Here is a 23,698-nt window from a genome sequence, read left to right on the forward strand (position 1 = left end):
CCCATCCCGAGCGGCAGATCTCTCACGGAACCAACGAAACGGGGATGCCGAGCGAACCTTCTCCAAACGTCGGCCCAGTAAACTCTGCGCAGATCCCCTTTCCATTTCCTCGAAACCCGTGGCAAACGGAAGAGCCCCGCCGTAGGGCAATTCCGTCAAAATAGGCCGTAACGATTTTGATTAAGTTTCACCCATTTGTGCAATTGCAGTATCCGGCCGACGGAGCGTGACTATGATTTATCCGAGAACTCGTTCGCTTTCTAAGTTTATCGATAGGACCGAGGAGGTTTAGTCGTGACTGGGCAACGAATCTCGGCCCGATAGATCCGCAGAAAATCTCGGCGGATCTGAAACGGTAGGCCGATAATCGTAGGCGTGGCTCCGGTTGCCTCGCAGCGCTTCCGAGCACCGAAAGTGGCGTCGTTGAAATTGTTTCAGGGAAATGGATTATCGAAAATCGATGTCCACGAGTGTGGACGATTTTCTTTGCTTTCGACTATCCGAATTATTTTTTTATTTATTTATTAATCCTTGGACGGCGCATAGTTTTTTTTATTGATTCGGAGCTTGGTGTGATTTCCAATAAATAGTAGGAGAAGGTAAGAATTCTAAATATTAAGTAGTGATAATAAGAAGTTTAATATTTCTATTTCTATATTTCCGTATTTCCGTATTTCTATATTTCTATATTTCTATATTTCTATATTTCTATATTTCTATATTTCTATATTTCTATATTTCTATATTTCTATATTTCTATATTTCTATATTTCTATATTTCTATATATTTCTATATATTTCTATATATTTCTATATATTTCTATAAATTTCTCTATATTTCTATATATTTCTCTATATTTCTATATATTTCTATATATTTCTGTATATTTCTATATATTTCTGTATACTTCTATATATTTCTATATACTTCTATATATTTCTATATTTCTATATTTAAATTCTATTCTACAAGAGAAGAATTTATATCGTCCGTGACGGTATCGGATGAGCTAAAGTGTAACTACCAACATGATCTCGACGATTCATCACGGAGATTTCATTCTTTTCCTTCCCCTGCTGCCACTCTGTGGCTTCGTCTGGCACCGACTTCCGAGCTACCAAAGAATTGATCGCGACGCGGCTAAAGTCCGTTCGGTTTAACCCTTGCAGTTCGATACGTCGTGGGCGTACAAGGAAAATCCACTAAGTCCATCTCTGCTAAAATTCATATTTTACCATCACTAATTGTAAGCTCACAACTATTGCCTGCTTCAAGACTTCGACGGTTTTTCTTCTACGCTCGCGATATATTCTTGTAAATTATTATACAATATAAGTGGCTGTGGAGTCGTCTACCTTGCCCGACTGATCTTGAATTTCGAGTAACTCTTACGAGCCAGTTTCACGAGTCTCCTTTTTTATTTGCCACTATTAGCTTAGAATAAACTTGTAGACTAAAATGCTCTGCTCGAGTCAGTTGCACGTAAGGTTCGATTGGATAGAATTTAATGGATTGCGGAAGGGCAGGCCATCGCATTAATTTAAATCTTCCACTAATCACTGCCAACAGGTGTAGTCAGACATTTCACTACAATGAACAGCCATACCTTTCCCTTGAGCGAGCAAAATTAGATATAATTTCATATCCCTCGTTCCCTCCACCGGGAAACTTTCCATCCACCACGCAGCTTCGCAACAGATCGCGGTTTTCACACGCCTCCGTAATTAAATTTGCTACGCCGAATTGCCAGTTACCGCAAAATCGGCCTGGCCGCTTTATAATCAGATCGATACGCTAAGCACGAGATAACTGTACACAATTTGCAGTTTCCCTCCTGCACCTCGATACCGTCGTATGTAATTCATCCCTATACGCATTATCTCTCTCCTCGTGGAAAACGTAACGCGTGCCGTTCGCCAGCGTTTCTAAAGAATTCCACCTCGAATTCGCCGTTAAGCTGGCATCGATCCTGTCCACCGTTGAACCTCCAGCGATCATAATGCGCGGAGAAGTAGCTGGGATCGTTTATCGTAAAATACTGCAAGAAGGCTGGCTAGTTTCGCCTGTTTATCGCTCCACGGGGTTCCATCGCAGTAAATCCCACGGCGATAAACGATATCTGTGCGTCTGCATCGGCCGCGATACGCGACGATTTATGCATCGCGATTAATAGCAAGTTAATTCCGCGAGAGATACTGGGAAGCGCATGGATTTTCGTGATACCCGAGCATTCTGTGTTGCGTGAATCGATAGTGCTAGGATCCTCAGCTTCCTTCTTTCATTGTGATTCCATTTAACTGGAGCCTGCGCAAGTACATGCGAAGTGCATGGAAGCCTAGTTCCATTCAGAGATTACAAAGTACTGCACAGTATTGCAGATCTGATCGTTTCGCTGAATTTGTGGGAATTGATCAGGGCGTGGGAGCTACAACTGTTCCGTAAGAGCAGTTTGCTTCTTTTTTTTTTTGCCACGAATTTAATGCTGCCCAGAGATGCTATCGGCCAATATTTCACCGTTCTACTTTCGACAGGATCTGAAACAGAATACGTTCTAATTCCTGGCCACGAGCTTCGTTTATGGGCTGTAAAACTAGCCACGTTCTTCCAGGGGAACTATTAACGGCACAGTTTTTGCCACGCAGCCAGACAAAGTCACGAAACTCTCGTAGCGGTTTTACTCCGTACTTGGAGGGGTAGACGGAGACTCTTCGTAAGTACATATGTCTATTGGTGAGGAGGTAATTATTTACTGAAATATTTTGTACCCACTTTTTGCCAAGCTGCAAGGTTCATAAAGTATCGGGGATACCATGGCATGATAGGTGATGCTTGCCAATATCGTACGACTTAAAATATCTTACATTACGTTTCCTACTTGCCACTAACTTGTAGGCAAATTAATATTGGGTATCGCAGGTTGATGCTTAAGGGGGCACCCCACCCTGAAGCTACTAACAAAAGACAAAATTAGACATTTATTTGTTCGTATAAATAAATATATAGAGCTTGGATTTTTTATACAGTTTTCAAGTATGTATCTGTATTCTGCTAGAAATTTTTTTTTTTTGAAAAATTGTAGATAATAAGGGCGAACAAAATGGCTTCCCGGAGCACTACAAAAAAACTAGTCCCCACTCCCGGGAATGACTGGATCATCTGAGAAGGAAATACGAAAAAGATATACAAACAGGAATATATTATCCTTGACCTAGCGTAGGATTTTCTCAAAATTCGAATTATTTTGGAAATTACAGCAGTTTCAAGAATTGACTTTAATTTTTGACAAAAATTTCCACTGAAATGCTTTAAAAAAAAAACCAATGATTGAAATATTCAAAATATCCTACGCTAGGTCAAAGATAATATATTCCTGTTTATATATCATTTTGTATTTCCATCGCAGATGATTCAGTCATTCCCGGGAGTGTGGGCCAGTGTTTTTGCAGTGCTCCGGGAAGCCATTTTGTTCGCCGTTATTTTGTACAATTTTTCATAAAAAAAATGTTTTCTAGCAGAATAAAGATTTATACTTTGAAACTGTATAAAAAATCCAAACCCTATATTTTTATTGATACGAATAAATAAATCCCCAACTTTGTTTTTTTGTTAGTGGCTTCAGGGTGGGGTCCCCCCTTAAGACACCTACTATTACTTATTTAACCATTTGCCAAGAACAAATTAATTTATTACTAATCCTTTGGTAGCACAGCGTAAAATCAACTGCTTTCCTAAATTGCAGCTACCTATCGCTTTCCAAAATCGCACTCCTTCAAAGCTAATAAATTTGCAAAGGGAAATAATAATCAAAATCTGGCTGAGGAAACGAATCTCTCAAGTTTATTAATAAAACGAAAATTAATGCAAATGATCTTCACAAAGGAAACTGAAACAATTATGAATACACAGGTGCCCAATACTCAGAGGAATAGAAATATTAATAGAAACACAGATTTTCGCGTAATCAGTGATCGATGTAAATGATTTTTACCGATGCTGAAGAAATCTCCGAGAGATGAAAAAGGATTATCAGCCGTTACACCAGGAGGCGTAGAATTCAGTTGCAATTAGAATTACATAATTTCCTATATGCCCGTCGACTGGCGCGAGGTTAAAACCTCGAAGGCAATAATTTAAGGGAAGGAGGGAGAAACCGCGTTGCGAGCGACGTAACCGCTCATAAATGCGCGAATGATGCCGGTGCATGACTCATTCACTCGTTCACTCAGCGATTCCCTCGTATTGACACCGACACGAGCGGAGACTGAAAGTCCTAAAATCACTTTCCACGGCTTTTATGCATTTCTGCCCCGATCCAGCTATGCGGATAAGAGAGATTTCTCGAGGATTTAATCGTGATAACAAACGAGTTCCTGATAGTCGCGCGCTGCTCGTAAATCAACGATCTCTCCGCCGTATCTCTGATCGTTACTGGTCGTTTTCGCATGCATCCATCTGGCTAGAATTCTCGAGGGTGGTGGGGGCAAATGAGCAATGAAAGTTGGTACCAGAGTGAAACAAAAGTAGCGTTACACTTCTCGAAGCCGGATAATTCTGCAATGTAACACGAGAAACCGGTGTCGTTATAGGATCGGTTTTGCACAAGCCTCTGATTGTTTTAAAGCTGCGAAGAGAAGTACGTATAATCGAGGATGGAGCTGCAAGTCGAGTGCGTCAAAGCGCTCGAGTGTCCGTTTCCTTCCTGTGCGAGCATTAGCGAGTCTTGAGCAATTGGAAGATTTGCTTTTGGGGAAGAGTAATTGCAGAAAGGACCGATTTTAATATTGCTGAAGAAGAAGTTTTATAATCCCTTATAAAGCATTAATAAAGTTAAATAAATTATCAAGTGGAACCTTCACCTGGAAGCACAACTCACACTGATCTTTCAAAAAGTCAAAGTACACAGTGCATTTAACTACTCAGAACAGTCGCCTCTGTGGGATTCCACGTACCCAGCCCACAGATTTCGAAATCCACAGCGGCGCATCGAGTCAATCTAACAAATTACTCATCAATGCTGCATTAGCATAAGAATGGTAACGCATTCGGTTACATAAAACGTGTACTCCACTTTTCTCGTCAACTTGACCGAATCCTGTCAAGCCACCGTGCAATCAATAATTCAGCCTCCAACCAAGGATCGCAAATAAAAAATCAGGCACGCAAGGTTCGCGTTTTCTTTACTCGTCGCTGTTTCAGTTTAGACTTTTAGGCTTTCCAGTATTGATTTCCCTATGAGGGCAATATTCAGTCACCTATAACGGGGATGGGAAAATTCTTGCTACTGAGAAGCCATAACTCCATGGCGTTCTGCGGACACGCCAACGTGTCCCCTAAGGTTTCGCGTACAAGCAGAATGTTCACGGTTGCACATGCCTGCATAGCTCACACCCATTGGGCGCAAAATGATTTCTTAGCCAGGGCATGTGATCCGTACGTGGAATCCCAGGCACGCGAATTCGCGCGCCTGTAACTGCGGCTCGAAAAAAGGGCACCTGGATTTGAGGCTTCCCTGAATTTCATGAGCTGAAACGTTAACACCCTGGAGACTACCCCGAAGCGTGGAGACTCGAATTTCCACGCACGGATATTTGCTGGTAGAGATAACTGTTTTGCAGTGTTCTAAATTATTAAACTACAGCTAAAGCTAAACTGTAGCGCATTTGTGTGATCACTTTAATAATAAGAGTTATTCGAAATACGTGTGAATCTCCGAGCCATATGAGCAGAGTTGAATTATTCTGTCCGAATAATATTTAGAATCAGTAAATATGATATTTGAAGAACCAAAGCTTCTGAGATCTCGAGAGCTTTCAAGAAATCTGTATTTCCGAGAGACGTTAATCTGGCAGAGAGGAGTTCGACGACGAAACATCAACGGAGTGACATTTACGTCCTCCGAAGAAGGTAGCAGGTAAATTGACCCATCAGCGAATAAATTGTGAAGCCTCTGGCTACTGCGACTATCAACTCACAGACGCTTAGGCGCATATTGCGGAATAATGAAGTAATCGCGGAAGCCCTAAAGCCCAGAGGAGGCTTGTCGTCGCGTGGAAGGTTTAACATCAAGCGCCTCCTTCGATGGCTTCCCTTCACTTTAAAAGGATGAACTATGTGACATTGGACGGCTGTTTTTACGAACTTATCACAGCCGAGTCGCGACGCAGCTTTCCAGCCGTGGGAAACAGTGGAGACGTAGAACCGCGAGCATCCTGGATTGCATGCACTTTATCCCTGCATCGAATTAAATCCCGCTGCAACCAGACGGGATCCTCTGCCGTCTCGGCCAGCAAAAACTGGCAGGACGCAGAGTCCGCGCGCAGAAACGTAATATCGGTATCGTCGTTTCCCTTGTGCTCTGGAAACAGCGTCACCGACCGTTTCTTCATCGTAGATCCCATTTTTCTTTAGACTATTTCCGGACCCAACGAGTCAAGGCTGTCTTCGCGGACCACTTCTTCATTTAAAGTTGCATGTGACTTTCGAGCGAAGAATAATCCAACTGCTTTCTCATTTTCACTCATAGAACGTGACACAACTTCTACAGCTAAACCCGATACCTCTTGTATACACTGCCGCTGAAAAGTATTCAATCACTTGCTACACGTACATTCGATGAAGGAGAAAACAGAAGGAAAGGTAACAGAGTTCGTTATTGCTTGCCCTTGTCAAATTGTTAATTCTTTTTTCTTAGTATATGTGTGATTTTACCCTGTACCACTGTAATCCAGAGATATTTGACGGTTCAGATTCTAGTAACTTATATTCAGCTTCAAAATTGTTTAATTTTATTTCAACGGTGGTAATTTTAATGGTAATATAGCCATTTTATATCGAAGATATTATTTGCACGAGTTTTGTTGCCAGGAAAGTGTTTGAACCACCAAGATCAGTGGTTATATCTCAGAAAGAAGATTACAGGTGGCAATAATAATCGAATTGCAGTTCGAAAAGCACTTTTAAGATAAAATAAAAGGAAACGATTGCCACGTGCTAAGGAATATCCAAGTGGAACCACAGGCATGTGGAAAAACGTTCTATTTTCTCTTTTATCAGTCGTACGTATTAACGAGTGACCGAACACTTTTCAGCGGTGGTGCATGTGTGTTTCAATTACCGATCATAGTATCCTATATCAAACATCGTTCACAGACGTAAGTGTTCTCCGACGTTTTCCTTTTTCAACCGAATGCCATCGGACTGTAAAGTTCGTTAGCCTTCTGTCGAACTATTTGGCCAGGGGCGGATTTGGGTGTAGGCTAAGTAGCCTAGGGTGGCAAATTTTGCGAAGCGACAAATTTTAGGTGGCGGCAAATTTTAGGGAGCAGCAAATTTTAGGGAGCAGCAAATTTTAGGGAGCAGCAAATTTAAAATTTTAGGGAGCAACAAATTTTAGGGAGCAGCAAATTTTGGGGAGCGATAAATTTTGGGGAGCAGCAAATTTTAGGGAGCGACAAATTTTGGGGAGCGACAAATTTTGGGGAGCGACAAATTTTGGGGAGCAGCAAATTTTAGGGAGCAGCAAATTTTGGGGAGCGACAAATTTTGGGGAGCAACAAATTTTGGGGAGCGACAAATTTTAGGGAGCAGCAAACTTTAGGGAGCGAAAAATTTTGGGGAGCATCAAATTTTAGGGAGCGACAAATTTTAGGGAGCGACAAATTTTGGGAAGCGAAAAATTTTGGGGAACAGCAAACTTTAGGGAGCGACAAATTTTGGGGAGCGACAAATTTTGGGGAGCAGCAAATTTTGGGGAGCAGCAAATTTTAGGGAGCAGCAAATTTTAGGGAGCAACAAATTTTGGGGAGCGACAAATTTTAGGGAGCGACAAATTTTGAGCGAAAGAAATTGGAAAAGGTTTAAACACCGAGGCTTGATCCATCTTTAAAAACAGTTCACTTCTTTTCATGTATATATTAAATAATATTAAATTAATTTTGAATTTGTCTCGACCCTCATAAATTAAAATATTTGATGATATTTATCGGCAAGGGTGGCAGATGCTTGTCAGCTTGGGGGCGCCAAATCTCCAAATCAGCCCCTGGAACTACCCCGCGCAACCTCGAAGACTGAACACCTCGAAAGCCAACGCCAGTATGGGGAATTGATCATAAAGCATTACCGAGTTCGTTGGAATTCTGTCAGCGCTACGACTCGCGGACGGCGCAGCATGCAGCGTGCAGAAAAGTTTCGCCCCGCAGACCTTGCACTCCGCGGCATGCCGCCGTGAACGCACGCGCTGCGGTATTCGTAATAAATAGTACCGAGGGAGGGGGAGGAAGAAAAAATGTTCGTAGGCAAAAATTTTCTATTCCCTTTCACTCGAGCCGCGGGCTGCAACGGAATATGACGCAACGGCCACAATGTATCGACGGTTTTCCATTATGTATCCTCTCGCGGCCGTGCGCCGCGTGTAATGCACATTTCAGGAAAGACCGCGGCCTTCTACAGCCCCGTGACTCCGCGTGCCGTAAATATCCCCTGCAATCGATGCAATCCCGCGATAAGTGCAACTCAATTTTCATAGGGTTCACCTACTCGCTGTCCGCGTAGAGAATAATACGAACGCGATTTGCCTTTACAAAACGCACCCATTAACTCTATAGAAGCGCATGGCAGAAAAAAAGTGACATTGAGGGATCTGAAAAAAGTGAAAGAAGCGGATCTCTTGCTCGTGTCTAACACCGGACAAAAAGTGAAGGTAGAATTTTATTACAAGGTAATTGCGCTCTGTGCGGAATTGCTGCTTTTACGCGACTCCCTTGGACACAATGTCTAGAGAGGACAGCTTGGAGATGGGAAATAGAAAAGAGATTAATGTCCGCGACTGGGAGCAACTATTTCTCGGAGTTTGTTATCCGTATGTTAAGGTAAATCGAGGGCACAGTGCAAAACGAGGGAAACAATGAATTAAAAAAAGAATTTTTGATTCCATCCTACAGTGACTCGCATTAATAGTCGGACACTTTTTAAAATCGCATAACTTTTTTAGAATTGGTCCAAACAACTTGAGTTTTTCTGAGAAGCTAGAAGGATTAGTTTGCTAAATGACGTGTTTGGTCGTTTTGAAAAAAAAAATGTATTTGGTTGGAATAGCGAAAAGAATAGTCAAGGTCGATTTTTAAACTTTTGTTTTTTGCTGATTTCGGGAATTTTCGCGATTCTCGACCTTATTCTGCGATCTTTAAACGTTTGTAGCTCGGAGTAACGTTAACCGATTTTGATGAAATTTTAGGCACGTATACAACTTACTGCAATCTACAAACGTTTTTTTTTTAATTTTCATTACAAGCGCACAAAAAAAGGTTTAAAATCGACCTTTACTATTCTTTTTGCTATTCCGACCAAATACGCCATTTAGCAAACTAATCCTTCTAGCTTCTCAAAAAAAAAACTCAAGTCGTTTAGACCAATTCTAAAAAACTTATGCGATTTTAAAAAGTGTCCGAATATTAATGCGAGTCACTGTACGTAATCAAAGTATTGCCTTTAACAAGTGTTGGAGAGTGGAATACCACGCGTTTAAACCTCGATGTTAACTGCACCACGCGGATCTCAAAGTGGTCCGATAATGCTAGCATGAAATTACAGCGATCGTTGCAATTACCAGCGATTTCATCTGTAATTCCGATGCTTCCAATCCTCCCGCTTGGTATTTGCATTGACTCGACCGGCCTGCAAAATGCTAACGTTAATATTATATTCGAAAGGTAAATGGAAACGCTACTTCCATCGCTAGCTTTTCCACGGTCTCCCAGGGAAAACAATCTTCCACCGATGGTTTAACGTTAAAAACAGTAGGCCAAGTTTAATTTATGCTCGCGCGTTTCATCGCGGAAGAGAGCAGCATTACGCGCATAAATACAGGTAAGTGGCTGAAATTATTGGCTGCTGCCGCGTCCTCGTATTATTAGAAGAGCTGCATCAAATGATACACTTCATCGATTTCGATCGAGCTCGCTTCTTTCGCACTCGGAGGCGGTAAATCATCCGTCGGTTCCGTTACAGAAATTCACCGCGCGCATATCGCCCCTGAATCGGGCCGCAGGTCGACCACTCCGTGGCATCTTTCCGCGGCAAAAGTTCTATGAATTCGTTGCTCCCAGAAACGCGTTTCTAATACCTCGCCGGCTGTCCCACTGACCGCAGGCTCGCTTCGAAAATCTACCACGGCCACGAACAGTCACGTGTTCCGTCGGAGTCGTGCAATTTGCCAGGCTCGAAATTATGTAACTTATTTGCATGGAATTAAGTCACCGGCGTGGACGGAAACGACTAATTTACTTGCTGGCAGTCGATGGGGTTCGGCGATGACTGACGCTGTCGAACTTGTAATTTGACGAAACCGACGTTACCGAAACTTTCGGTGATTATATGTTGCAAACGACAAGGTTCGTTGCGGCCATTTGCATAAATGTGTGCGCCGTTTTATCTGTGCGGAAGATTCTTACGCGCGTTATCAGTTTCTTTCCGTCTTAATCTCTATCAAACGCTAATACAGTAGTGATGAAAATTGTATTATAATTAGAATACAATCCCGGGATACTGTATCTCGGGATCCCGAGATCCCGGCTGTTTTTTAGATTTCAAAAATCCCGGGATTTTATATAACTAATCCCGGCTGCTTTTGAATTCCAAAAATCCCGGGATTTTATATAACTAATCCCGACTGCTTTTGGGTTCCAAAAATCCCGGGATTTTATATAACTAATCCCGAGAATTTTGGGATCTTTTAAAAATGTGAATTACTTTACGAACACCTGAAAAAATATAAAAATTACTAGAATAAATAAACATAGTCATTCCATAATAATAAGGACAATAATAGTAATCAGGATTTATTTAAATAATAATGCTAAGTCGCATACAACTAACTACACCATATTTATTTTTTCAAATGAAACTCTCACTTTCCGCTATTTCGGTATCGCGCGAGTTGCAAATCGCAAATTGTCTAAACACTCAAAGTCGAAACATTCTAGATATGTACTTTGGGTGCTCCGCTGTTTCTTCGTTCGCATTTCCAAAAAATCTTCATCATTATGAAGAACCATTGTTTACTGAAATTATCCACTTATCGAGACTTTATTATTCTTCATTATTCTACTGTTATCATTGTTAAAAACGATTTTAGTTGATGTTTCGGACTAATAATAGAAAGTAAGTTCGTTTACTTTAAATAAAGATTTAGAATTTTAGCACATAACAAATCATTTTAATTACTGAAATTTTCTATTACTCAATCCCGGGATTAGTCCGGGAATCTCGAGATCGACATTAAAAAATCCCGCAAACCCGGGATAGTAAATAATGGCCGAGGTTGTATTCCCTAATTATAATCTAGCACGAGACTAAAGCACAGGTGTGACCATAAACGTCTTCAAACGCAAAACTGGGTAAATCAGTCGACACTTTATTACGCCAGCCGATCATTAATAGCAAAACTAACACACCTAGGAAGCCGAGCATCTGTAACTGAGCAGACAAGTAACACAGCTACTCCATCAACTACTTGCTCGACATTAGCCGTTCAAATGGCGTAAAATCGAGCAGCTCGGCCGCTAGACGCACAACCCTTTCTCGTCCCACGACTTCGGTACACCTATAACGAGCACTCGCGCGTCTACCACTGGCAAACATTATCAGAGGATCTGGCGCGGGGGGATCTAGTACCGAAACGGGGGCGCGATCCCGCGCGGAAGGCGTAGCTCTTGCTTTCCGTAGGCGAATCTTAATAACCGATGATTACCACCGAAGGGAGGACGGGTAAGATCCACGTCGAGGGATCGGAAATGAAACCGCGCTTAATGCGTGGATTAACGGTATCCGAGGCGCGGAGGCAGGTGTTCAGAAAGTTCCTCGACTCGCGAACGGGAAAAAGGGAACTTGGACGCCCACCTGTAATCAGACACCCATTAGCTCCCCAAGTCCGTTCTGCTCGCTTTCTGCGCCCGGTGCCATTTATCGTACGCTACTTTTCCCTTCCAGGGCTCTCTTGAAACTAACGAACGCGGCAACGAAGGATACTCTGGCGAGGGAAAGCCACCTCACCTCCTCCCGTATCTGCGCAGCGAGCAGCCGATTTCCAATGTTGCGTGACAGAAGAAAGAAGCGCAAAACGACTCGCAGCCGATGGAGAAGTTTTCCTCTCCCAACGGGGCGCGCGCGCGCCTGCACGTCAGTTTAACCGGAGCCGTATTAATTGGATTATTAGTCGGCGTCGGGGCAAGCCGGCTCGATAATTGATCGATCACCGATCGACGCGGGCTCGACGGGCATTGCGGTGGGAATAAGGTAGTTCGGCCCCGGCTCGTCTGGGTGCTCGATGGCCGCGTCTCGCTTCAATCGCCGCCCGTGCGTATGATGTCATTGCGACGGGAACACGCATTTCTAATTCGAGAAACTCGCGGACGGGGGCCTTCTTACTACCGTCTGCATTCGTTCCGGCACGCGTGACTGAGTTTGTCATTTCGTTCCTGAAAGCAGATGTACGCGCGTCCAGGGTCGAGCCGTGTCCAACCGCCACTGCTCGCGAAGCTGATGAACTCGCTGAGGCGGCTGGTTCACGTGTCACGCCTAGCCTGTGCTGTGACAAAAATTGGGGGGCTCCTGCGCGGCAAATCGGTGAATTGTTCTTGTAAAGAAGGGAAACGCTCGAGGCTCCTGAAGGCAATTTTCATTCTAGCTTTCTCCTCGGGCAGCTCTATTTACGGAGCAATCGGCACTGCTTCGGCATGCAAATTATCTGCAGCATTATTTTCTGGGATTTTTATTGTAAATTAAGGTGTAATTCGATCTCTGTGTCATTTGGAAACGCTGCTCGCAAACTGTGCTGTAAATAAATATTTTGTCGATTACGCGGAACAGTTTAGATACTCAGAGGCGGATTAAGGTCGGTTGAGGCCCCGGGCGCAATAGAAAATATTGGGCCCTTTACAAAAAAGGGAAAGACAGGAAAAATAAAATCACGTTAACCATATTTTTAAACACATAAACGGATTATGTACTCATAATGTTTTCCGATGTCGATCCGCTTACAATATGAAATCAAATTTGGTGTTATTAAAAAAAAGTGGGAAGTTGGTTTTTGTGGGGCCCCACAGTGGGCCGGATTTAAAATTTCCCACCTTTCGGGTCTTCCTTTTAAGCGTCCTTCCTTGGCGTTTGAAAGATATTCCTAATGAAAATTGAAAAATGTCGCTATTTTCGTTAATGCATATAAAAATATTTTTTAATGGGTTGTTGTTATTAGTTACTAATAAAAGAAAATATTTATCGCAAAAGTCTGGTCTTTAATTTAAACAAACTGATTTGTTGCTACTTTTCTTTATTATTCGAATTTTCCTTATAACTTGGAAACGAAAAGTTTCCCAAATATTTTGCTTAAACCACCGTAAAGGGCTTTAAATAAGGTACCAAATAAACAGAATTAAATTTTTTTTAACACAAATAAGTTAAAAATATTAAAAAATAAATAAATAAATAAATGTAAAAGATATTAAATTATACATCATTAGAAAGGAATAATTTTTTCCTATTTATAGGCGTAAATTTCATTCCGACATCTTAAAAGGAAGACCCGAAAGGTGGGAAATTTTAAATCCGGCCCACTGTGGGCCCCTCAGAAGTCAGGGCCCCGGGCGCGCGCCCGGTGCGCCCGCCGTTAAATCCGCCTCTGCAGATACTTCGAATTCAAATAAGCTGGGTGGAGGAACTGCTTACGAGATCAATGCCGCATTGTAAAAGTCGTTTTATAGAAAGTCCCTTCTTGTTTGTGCTTTTTAATAACGCGGTAATTAGTATCCCCGGCTACGGAAGCACTTTCAACTGGAACCGGCCAAAAAATTGTAGGAAAAGCGACGGCTGCGTTGCCCGGCGTGGCAAACAGGAAAAAGCAAATTGCCCGGCCCGATGGAAGGGAAAACAAGCTAAACTGAACTAATCGGGCAAAAGGCAGGAAGCTTTGCCATTTAAACCGTTTTGTCTCGCGTTTATTTTCAGAGCCGAGAGCTCAATCAATTACAACAACGTACCATCGCGGATAAATATTGAGCTAGAGCAGAGGATCGAATCGCAGTGACAGGGCCGTGAAATCGGCAGAAGGAAGCAGATGGCACATGCTTGGGAAGTCGGAATGTTTAAAAAGAATACGGATGACAAGCGAAGGAATTGCAGTGCAGATGGTTTTGTTTGAAGATTAGCGATATTACTTTCAGAGGTCTTAGTCTGGTAAACGCTGAAACTGCTCACCCCTGCTATCGATACCTGTCACGCGTTATCAGCACATATGAGTTTCTTTTATCATAACCGATACCGTTATCTCCGAGCACGTAAAAATCGATCGCACGTTTCAATTACACTTTTCTCGGTCCCTTTTTCCTTACGCCGGTGCTGTGATTACTGGATAGTGATTGGAGGCAACTACGGAAACAGTTTCTTTGATGATTTCATAATATGCATTATGCGTGGCAATTTCAGTTGAATAGATACAGACCGGTCAGTGAAAAAGAACGAATTACGTTGTAATCCACACAGCGAATGAAATCTGATGAATTCGAGACATTGTATTTTAAAAATAATAATAACTCTGATACCTACGGCAGGCTGAAATCAATGAAGTAGGCCATTATCAAACGGCTTATCAGATCTTATTACTTTGTTTACCAACTTTCTACACACCGATCAGGCGATTAAATTCCTGAAAACGATAACAAAGACACCTAAAACCAGCTCAATTAAGGGACATCCAGACGCTGATACTTGCTGCAGTGGAACACTGATGCATCATGCAGGTTTTGTGACTCTTGCATCTTAAGCCGCGTATTCACCTGCGCATTCGCCCCGAATGTGCATTCGGCGCGCACCGATTTTTTGCCCGTTCGGAGCTCAGCGCGCATTCGGCGCGCGTTCGGGGTTGAGTGAAATTTGCGGCGTCCTTTTCATGGTATTGTTCGGACCCGAATGCGCGCTTTGATGGACCGCCAACAAGCGGATCGGCCCGAACACGCGCCGAACACCGGACGAGCAAAAAATCGGTGCGCGCCGAATGCACATTCGGGGCGAATGCGCAGGTGAATACGCGGCTTTACTCGCGCGCCTAGCTGACGAGCAAGATGCCAGTTCCGCTTCTGATGCTGAAACACGGAAACCGATCTGCAGACGTAGCAACATGTACCATGAAACCTGCATCATGGTGCATGCATCAGTGTTTCACTGGAACATGTATCAGCGTCTGGACGTCCCTTTACAATCGTCTGAAGACGATGTCCGAGGAGTCTAACGTTTGAACAAAAATAATGCTGCTTTCACTTAGAAGTAACGCAAGGTCTTCTTACTACGAATCATACTCATCTCCTATTCCACTGGAAATTGTGACGCAACGGTGCACGAATTTAGGAGCACAAGAAAGTGCTTGTTCCATGAAAAAGGGAACGGCAGACTCGTTCTAGGGTGACGTTGTTTTGCGCCAGCGAGTCGCCCGCAAGCAGGCTCGCGTATAGGCGCGCGCCTCGCGCTGAAACGGGGGCAAAAAGCAGGGCAGACGCAGCGACGATCAAGGTTTCCCGCCATTTTAACCAACATGTGAGACACAGCGGTTCCGCCACACGGAAGAGCGAGCCGCGTGAGGGATACACGCGTGGTCGGCCACCAGACGTTCAACTCACCAGCCATAGAAAAGTATTTTTGGAATCGCACGGCCGCTCGTCACTCCACGGAACTCCATCCCCTCGCCCCACGCCAGAATTATTGACCCCTTTCCACCGTAACAAAACGATCTCCCACTACGAGGCGCCCAAGAACCTCGTTTCCCATTCGAGCCTCCGCGAAACAAGCTCTCCTCCGCCCGTTTTTCTTTTCCAGCAATTTATCAGATATTGCAAGAAGAAAAAAAGGAGAGGGAAGTCCCGACAGGACGTTATGGCTTTATCAGATCACTCTCTAGAATATACCTGCTGAACCTCACCCATTGCACTCGCGCTACCCGCTTTTTCCTTTTTACTTATTTAGTATCTACGCGCGCAAGCGTTGTGCTCGTTTAGCTTGATATACACTGTGCAGGATACGAAGGAAATTTTGTAGCATGGTTTTCTCCAGGCTACTCGAGTTTCTTTTGTTGGTGATATTGAGGATTGGAGAATTCATCTCGGATGAAGTATGTATGGCTGAGTGTGTTCACAATTAAGTGGAAATGGTAAATAATGGGAGTATCAGAAGTGAAATTTTTCAGTATTTTCAGTATATTCTCTTCGATCTAGCATTTACAGCGTTTACCACTGTATTCAGCGCGGAATTTGCATTCTTTCCCGCTAAAAAAATTACACTAAGTAGTTTACAAAATAAAAAAAATGTTTGCGCAACAGATGCCACTATTTTTTTCTTATGGAAAATGGCGCGCTGATTCCGAAAATAAGGTCTAAAAAAATTTCTATTGATACGTTTTTGAGATATCGAGAGGAGAACTTTTTACCTGCCTGTCAAAAAGGTGATCCCACATAATTGCGAATATCTCGTGTTGCGATTAACCGATATGCTCGGAAATTATCTCAAATTATAGATAATTGAATCACCAACAAATCTACCTGACAAAATTTTCAAATCGGTGCGGTAGTTCGGGTGATATCGATGGAAATATGTGAAAAAGTCATTTTTTTTTCGACCGAAATTGACATCTACAATTCATTTAATCATCTGGGAAAAATCGAACTCGCAAAAATAGGCCCAGTTTCTTATTTCTGACGTTGAGTCTGTACTTTTACGAAGAAAACAAGGTGCTGCTGAAGAAAATCTATCGATAAATAGCGAACCTAGAGACAATTGTGTGAAAACGCTAACATTTCAAATTTTCTCAGTTTTTGTGTTATTTCAATTTTAATTCATTCTGTAATATTTTTCAAGTATTTTATTAATATACAGTGTATTTTAGAAGTAATTCTGGCTCTTTCATTGTCTTTTATTCGTGTCAGGATTAGTTTCTCTTATGAGGAACCAAATATAATCTCCTATCATTGCCTCATCCCAAAATCCTTCATACCGCCCCTCAATACTCTTAATATCCTGATGGAATCTATCTCCGCGTTCGTCACTTACATCACCAAGATTCTCCGGGAAAAAATTCAAATGCGAATGTAAGAAATGAATTTTTAGAGACATTTTTACTCCTGTTGGAAGAATGAAAAAAATGAAAGGCATGCAATAGCAAACGAACTACAAGTCGAATGAAATTAAATGAGAGTATTGCATACCAATAAAATTTTTGCGTAATCCTTTAGCAAATCGTCGACAATTTTCTGGCAGTTTGAACTTTTACGCCGGTCCAGAAATAAAGAAATTACTGAAAGACGAAAAATTTAAAAACCTTTTGTCACCCGATGAAGCTGCAGCCTGGAATTCGTTTCGGTTGATTGTTGCAGATTTTTTTGGAAACAATAAAAGTCCAAACTACCAGAAAATTGTCAGGTAGATTTGTTGGTGATTCAATTATCTATAATTTGCGATAATTTCCGACCATATCGGTTATTCGCAACACGAGATATTCGCAATTATGTGGGATCACCTTTTTGACAGGCAGTTAAAAAATTCTCCTATCGATATCTCGAAAACGTATCCATAGAACGATTTTTAGACCTCAGTTTCAGAATCAGCGGGTCATTTTCCATAAGAAAAAAAAATAGTAGTACTTTGGCACTTACATCGTTTACCATTTCAACTCCCAAATTGGGAATGTTACATATAGGAGGGAATAAAATTGTAGAGGGCAATTGATGATCGAGTACTCTGAAGAATTCATATTCTGCTACCAATGGGAGGCTCTGTTCTCGTGGCACGATTGCATTCCAGGCTTCTTCCTGGTCTTCCAAAGAAATAAATTGCATCGAGAATATCGGGGTCAAGGTGGACTTTACGGTGATTGCGGTAGGTATGCCCGGTTTAAAACAGAAATTAGAGTGTGTACTGATAAAATGCTTGCGCATACTTTCTCCGCGTCCCAAATTACTGTACATCGTTGAGATACCAGAGTAGAACGTAAACACACGTGGGCAAATACGAGAAGAGTTTGCGCCGTAAGAGTAGTGGATAAGGCTCGGCGGGTGGGCCGTTTTCGAGTCCAACCGTACGAAAAGTGTAGAGTGGACCAGTGGGATTGGAGGAGAAAAAAAATATTGTCACCACAGAGGCCGACATCCATTCGAAAATAGCAGGTGTCGTTAATTCTGGATCGCCGCGTAATATTCGGGGCAGCGAACTGTTAAGTCACGTAACTTAATATGCGCACGCGGTCGAAGTATCGTGCACCTCGAGGATTCTCGAGTTGGCTCCACTTTTTGGCACCTGCCGATGACAAGAATTTGATTCACCGAAATGCAACGGTTACGTAACGCTGATTTCGTGGAAAACCCACTTTCTCGGTGACTCCTGTCTAACGAGCAATCTGTCAGCATTGAGAATCCAGATAAGTTAGAGCAGTTTAATAGCTTCTTTTTGAATTCTAAACATTTGAAAAATTTGCGAAGAAATACTACTCAAAGTTCCTCAAATGTGCTTTTTTCTTTTATCCAATACAGAAATTTTAATTACTTTTACCTTCTGGTAATCACTGATCTCGCAACGCACACTTGTACTATTTGTTCTCTTATATCAAAGGGAATGTTTGGCCTACAGAGGCTGACGATATCGTTAAAAAAATCTGCCTTATCTAGGTCCATCATAATTCTCTGAGTTTACTTAAACATTCCCTACGAATCTCATAAAAAGAATGTACCGCAAGATACAACAGCCCTTTTCAAGTTTCTAGTAACAAACCCTTATCAAAGTCCTACCGCAATTCTATCGCAACCCAGGCATTTCCTAAATAAACGAAAAAAGTGGAACCAAAAATCTGGCATAGGAGGAACATGCGTGTACGAAACAAATCGGTGGAGGATTGAAGCGAGCAAATGAGGGAACAGCTTGAGCGATAACAGCATTCTTCCGTAATCCTAAACGCGACCGGCTTAATTACGTGGCTCTCGACGGAACGTCACGCTACCATTATCGTCTGCCCGCCACCGGCCCCGATCCCATAAAAATTCGCTAAGATCTACTTTCTCTTTATATGGACAATTCCACGTGAACTCGTTCGACCTCAAACGACCGACTTCAACGACCGCGAATGTCGTTCGTCCGATCGGCGTCTCCACGTGGTTACACAAGGTGTCAGTCGAACGAGCGTGCCACGCAGCCTCCCCCTGTATCCCGATCATTCGACTGTCTGCCATTAAGCCTGCGACACGGATGTGTCAGTCTTTCGACGATGTACAGAACGGGGCAAGAAAACGAGAAGAACGAGTGGCGCGGGGAAAAATGAGGAGAGAATTTTCTATTTGTCAGACATATATCGGGGAAATATTTCTTCCCGTAAAAGGGCGTCCGAAGGGGGTGGTCTTTGAGAAAAAATCGCCTATTTTTAAAAACTGATCTTTACGAAGTTTATACTAAAAAAACTGAATACTATTAAATTTTTAATTTAATTTGCACTACAAAAAAGTAGCTTGCAAAAAAGCAACAGGGCTAAATCTTCATCCGATTCGTCGATGTCATCGCCAGGGTTGTTTTTGCATTACTATATTTTTCTTTACCGCCATCCCAAAGTTGCCCACCTCTGAAAAAAAATCTACGAACGCCCTTGTCTGGAAACACTTCTGGCTTAACAAGATTTAATTAGTATTGTGCTTTGAATATCGAATGTCCTACTAATTCAGAGTTTCTACCACCGGATTCAGACAAAGTAGCGAGGTGCATTCGCGCGAAATGAATACAATGTAGTCCACGTTAAGCTACATATGATGCACCCTTCGCAATGCTACATTGAATACCGGACGACGCTCCTACTATCTCCGCTGAGTGGGTATGTCTCGACCCAAGGGCCCAGGTGTCTGAGAGGCTTTTCAGACCGGACACTTAATGATTGGCGACCGATGTCTGGGACGTAGCCGCTCGGCAGAGACTATGATAGTCGAGAAAGACTAAAAGAAGATAAATAATGGAGGAAGGTGTTCCGAATGCCCTACAAGAAGCCTAATCCATTCTCATTACTAGCTTACCGCATCCTGCGAGCTGTTTTACATACATCCAAGGTGAAAGAAGGGAAGATCGATCATGCCACACGAACGCCCTACGTCTGGCCTGGCTGCATAATCGCGGATTACTCAGGCTCGTCCCTTAGCAGCAGGCCAAAGAACCATCCACGCGGCGGACTATAAAGGCGCGGAGGAAATTGCTCGCTGCTATTTGCCTCTAGAAATCGATACATCCGCGATGTAACGAGCACGAACACCGATCCTGGACGACGATCCCGCGAAATGCATAGCATCCTGCGCACGAAACACGATACACGTATCGCGGACGCGGACTCCAGCGTGCACTTCGAATGGAAGGATTGTAGTGAGCTAGTAAAGGCAGCAAGACGCGACGAAACGCTCGAGCATCGCGAAGGAAGAGGCAGAAAGGCATTTTGACACTTTGTTGTCAAAGTAAAGCTCCGGGGATTCTCAGACAATACTTTCGATGCTTTTCAGTCAACGTGACGCGAGAACACGACAACCCCAGGCATTCCGGGTCGCATAGCCTCAGCTAAATCCATTTCGCGATACGTACTATCAGCGGTATCGCTCTGCACATCACTTTGATGTGTTTCGAGCACTTCGTCGCACTTTCCCCCGCACCACGAGCAGTGGTAACGTTGGAAGAGCGCGCTACTCTAGCAGGGTTCCCGGAAAACGCATGAACCGGCGCGTAACGCGCGGCCCGATAACGACGGAGCGGAAATCGTTCGTTTCCACGAGGCTGGAAACAGGAAACGGCCGACAAGGGCCGAGGGACGCGCGAGGCTTTACGACTTTTAGCCTGAAACCGCGATCGGTCGAGCGGATTTTTATCCGAAGAGCCTCGACCAGCGTCCCTAGACTACCTATCTCTCTCCTTCCTCCGAAAAGCACGCGAGAAACGTGGTTGGTCGCGTACAGACGCAACGTGTCAAGCATCCAGGGAGCCTAACCTCCGCTGACCCATTCGTTTCTTCGCACGCGAATATATAAGAATGGACCACGGAGGACGAGGCCAGGCAGGACGAAATGGCGACGCCGCCTGGAGGACACGCCAGGGACGATCCTCCGCGTGCGTCCTCCGAAGAGCAGCCAGGACCGGCGACGAATGGCCGCGATGGTGGGCAAGATACGTTACCGAAATGTATGTCCACTCCAGCGTCGCTGTTGAAGACGGGGCCGGAGCACGTGAGCTTGGTAATCAATCACGGAAACAGGTCCAACTGGTCGTGCTTGGATGATCCATGTAGGAGATCGATTGGCAAACGTCTAGCGGACGGGACGAGGGCAGGAACCGGTAGAATAAATCGCACCACCAACCGGCATCGCGGGCTCCCGCACCAATAGCCCACGGGGCTTCTAACACTGCAACTCGCGACTTCGCCGGCACCACATTTTCCTCGCGCGGCCGGCGTGCTGCTGCTGCTCGCTTGGTTGCTCGCGTGTCGCTCGAGCGGAGTGTCCTCTCTGGCCGTGGCACGTTGCTGCGTCGAGAAGCGGTCGGACCGGGCCGATATATATTCCTCTGTGATTTTCTCGTTGTCGGAGGGGCATTCGCGGCCGGGGGAACCGCGGTCGAACGGATGGAGCAGGCGACTAGAGATAGGCGGACAGGCTCAGGTAGGCGCAGAGGCTGTTGCACAGGATAAAGGAGACGGCGAAGAGAGACAGAGAGTGGTGGAGCGATCCAGGGTGGCGAGGAGAGAGGGAGGGGGCGATGAAAAGGGAAGGGAGAGAATAAAGAAACGGCCGGAACGGTTGGACCGGCCGGCCGGAGGATGGCACGAGCGATGCCAGAAGGGAAGAAAAGACCGAGGAGAAGAGAAGTCGCCCGGCTGACCCAGAGCTCTAGACCTGGCGTGCCGGTGGACCGGGGAGGTGTTCGGGTCGGGACGAGGCTGAACCTCGCGAGGAGGAGGGAGGGACCCTCTCTTGTTTTCAAGAGGTCGAACGGAGGGAACGGGTAGAACGAAGGCGAAGATGAAAAAGAAAGGAGGAGACGAGGCTGAAGAGTGGAGGACGGGAATCTTGGAACAAGGTGCGCGCCACTGCGTCCGTCCACCGACGGCGACCGTGGAACGGCGAACTCTGGTCGGGCCGTGCAGCCGGCAGCCAGCTGGTGCTCACCAACACGCTACGAAGCCTGTCGTTCGCGGCCGAGCGCTCGCCTTCGGCAAACATCGGCTTCAAACAAAACTACAAACTTTGTTCGCCGGCCCCTTTGCCCGGCAGCCCCCTCGGCGGCCGTCCAAGCGTTCCTCCTGTTGCTGCTCGGCCCCGCGTTACACACCACGCAACATCGGAGCCAGGCTGCGGGCCGGCTTGCTACACCACTGCTCACGAGGGGGGGGGGGGAGCCGCGAACGGGGGTCTTTTTCAACTAGGATCGCGACTCGGATCGTAGGGGTCGATGATTACAAACAAGGTGTACAGTATCCAACGTCTCTGGTTGGTCATTTCTCTGAAAAAAGCCGCTTTGTCCGCGACCCCTAACTCGCGGGCGGCTGCCTCAAACCCTTTGGATGGGACAAAGCGTAGGTCGCGGTGGCGGAGAGTAGTACGAACGAATCGAGTGATTGTTTAAGTAGACGATGTATTATTACGAACGGGGGAAGATGCTAGGAGCGTTTTATTTTGGGGGCATTAAGAGAGAGAATTTTGATAAATGGAGTTTTTGTATTTTTATGCGATTTTATGTTTGGAACTTGGTAACTTCGGTATCAAATATTTTTTGGTTCGAGAAATAGTTCTGGGGGTAATTAGAGGAAGGACAATGCAGTGTATAAATTTTTAAGGGGGGTTGCACCCTGTCCCCCGAAGAAATTATTGGGAATTAGAATTTAGAAAGCAAGAAAATATCTGTGCAATACTTTGTAATTTCCTGCACTCGATATTCAGCTCTCTGGATGCTCCCTCGTAACTAAAATGGAGGACGGACTCGCACAGCCCTGAAGTACCAGGAACACGCTGCACTCACTGGCTTTTCTCCTGCTATTGCTCGTGCTCCAGCCTTCGCAGGATGCTTAAACTTTTCTTACGCTTTCTCTCACACTTTTCGCCCATTGTTGCAATCCTGCAACGTTTCAACCTGATTTTCAAACTGAGTTCTCCCAGTGGCTTCCAGACCCATCTAGACGGCGTCTCGCCCGGGGAACATTTTGTAAACTCGCTGGCTCCTCTACTGGAAATACGTTCGCACCGCGGTGGCGAGCGGTTACGTAAGCTTTCTTGGAAGCTTCCTCGCGTATTCGACGCGTAGGAGGGCGAGCGTAACGCTTAGCTTTGAAATTTTAGATAGACTGATAACGAACAGTTCGTATACGGAAGTGGAGGCGATGAAATGGTAAACGCGCGATATCCTTGAGGAAATTGCGATTGCTTGTCAGCGTGGGAGTGTAGAGGGCTTTTCAAGAGTGGGTACCACGGAATTGTTTAGGGAGAATGTGGTGGATGATGCTCGAGTGCGTAAGAATGAACTGACGAAGGGAGTACGCGAGGACCTATTCACTGATTTGGTCCTCTTTGCCTGCAGGTACCGCACAGCATGTATGATAATATATTAAACTCGTAGGGCACGCCGCTCAAAATTTCGCTAATGGGAAATTTACTATCAATCGAT

General features: G+C 44.4%; 1 protein-coding gene across 3 annotated transcripts in view; it reads right to left on the bottom strand.

The window, feature by feature from the left end:
* LOC143378583 (klarsicht protein) overlaps window positions 1–23,698 on the bottom strand; it is a 147,221-nt gene that overhangs the window by 92,684 nt on the left and 30,839 nt on the right. The window lies entirely within an intron of this gene.

This window comes from Andrena cerasifolii, chromosome 2 (genome assembly GCF_050908995.1).
Source record: "Andrena cerasifolii isolate SP2316 chromosome 2, iyAndCera1_principal, whole genome shotgun sequence".
Taxonomy (NCBI): Eukaryota; Metazoa; Arthropoda; class Insecta; order Hymenoptera; family Andrenidae; genus Andrena; species Andrena cerasifolii.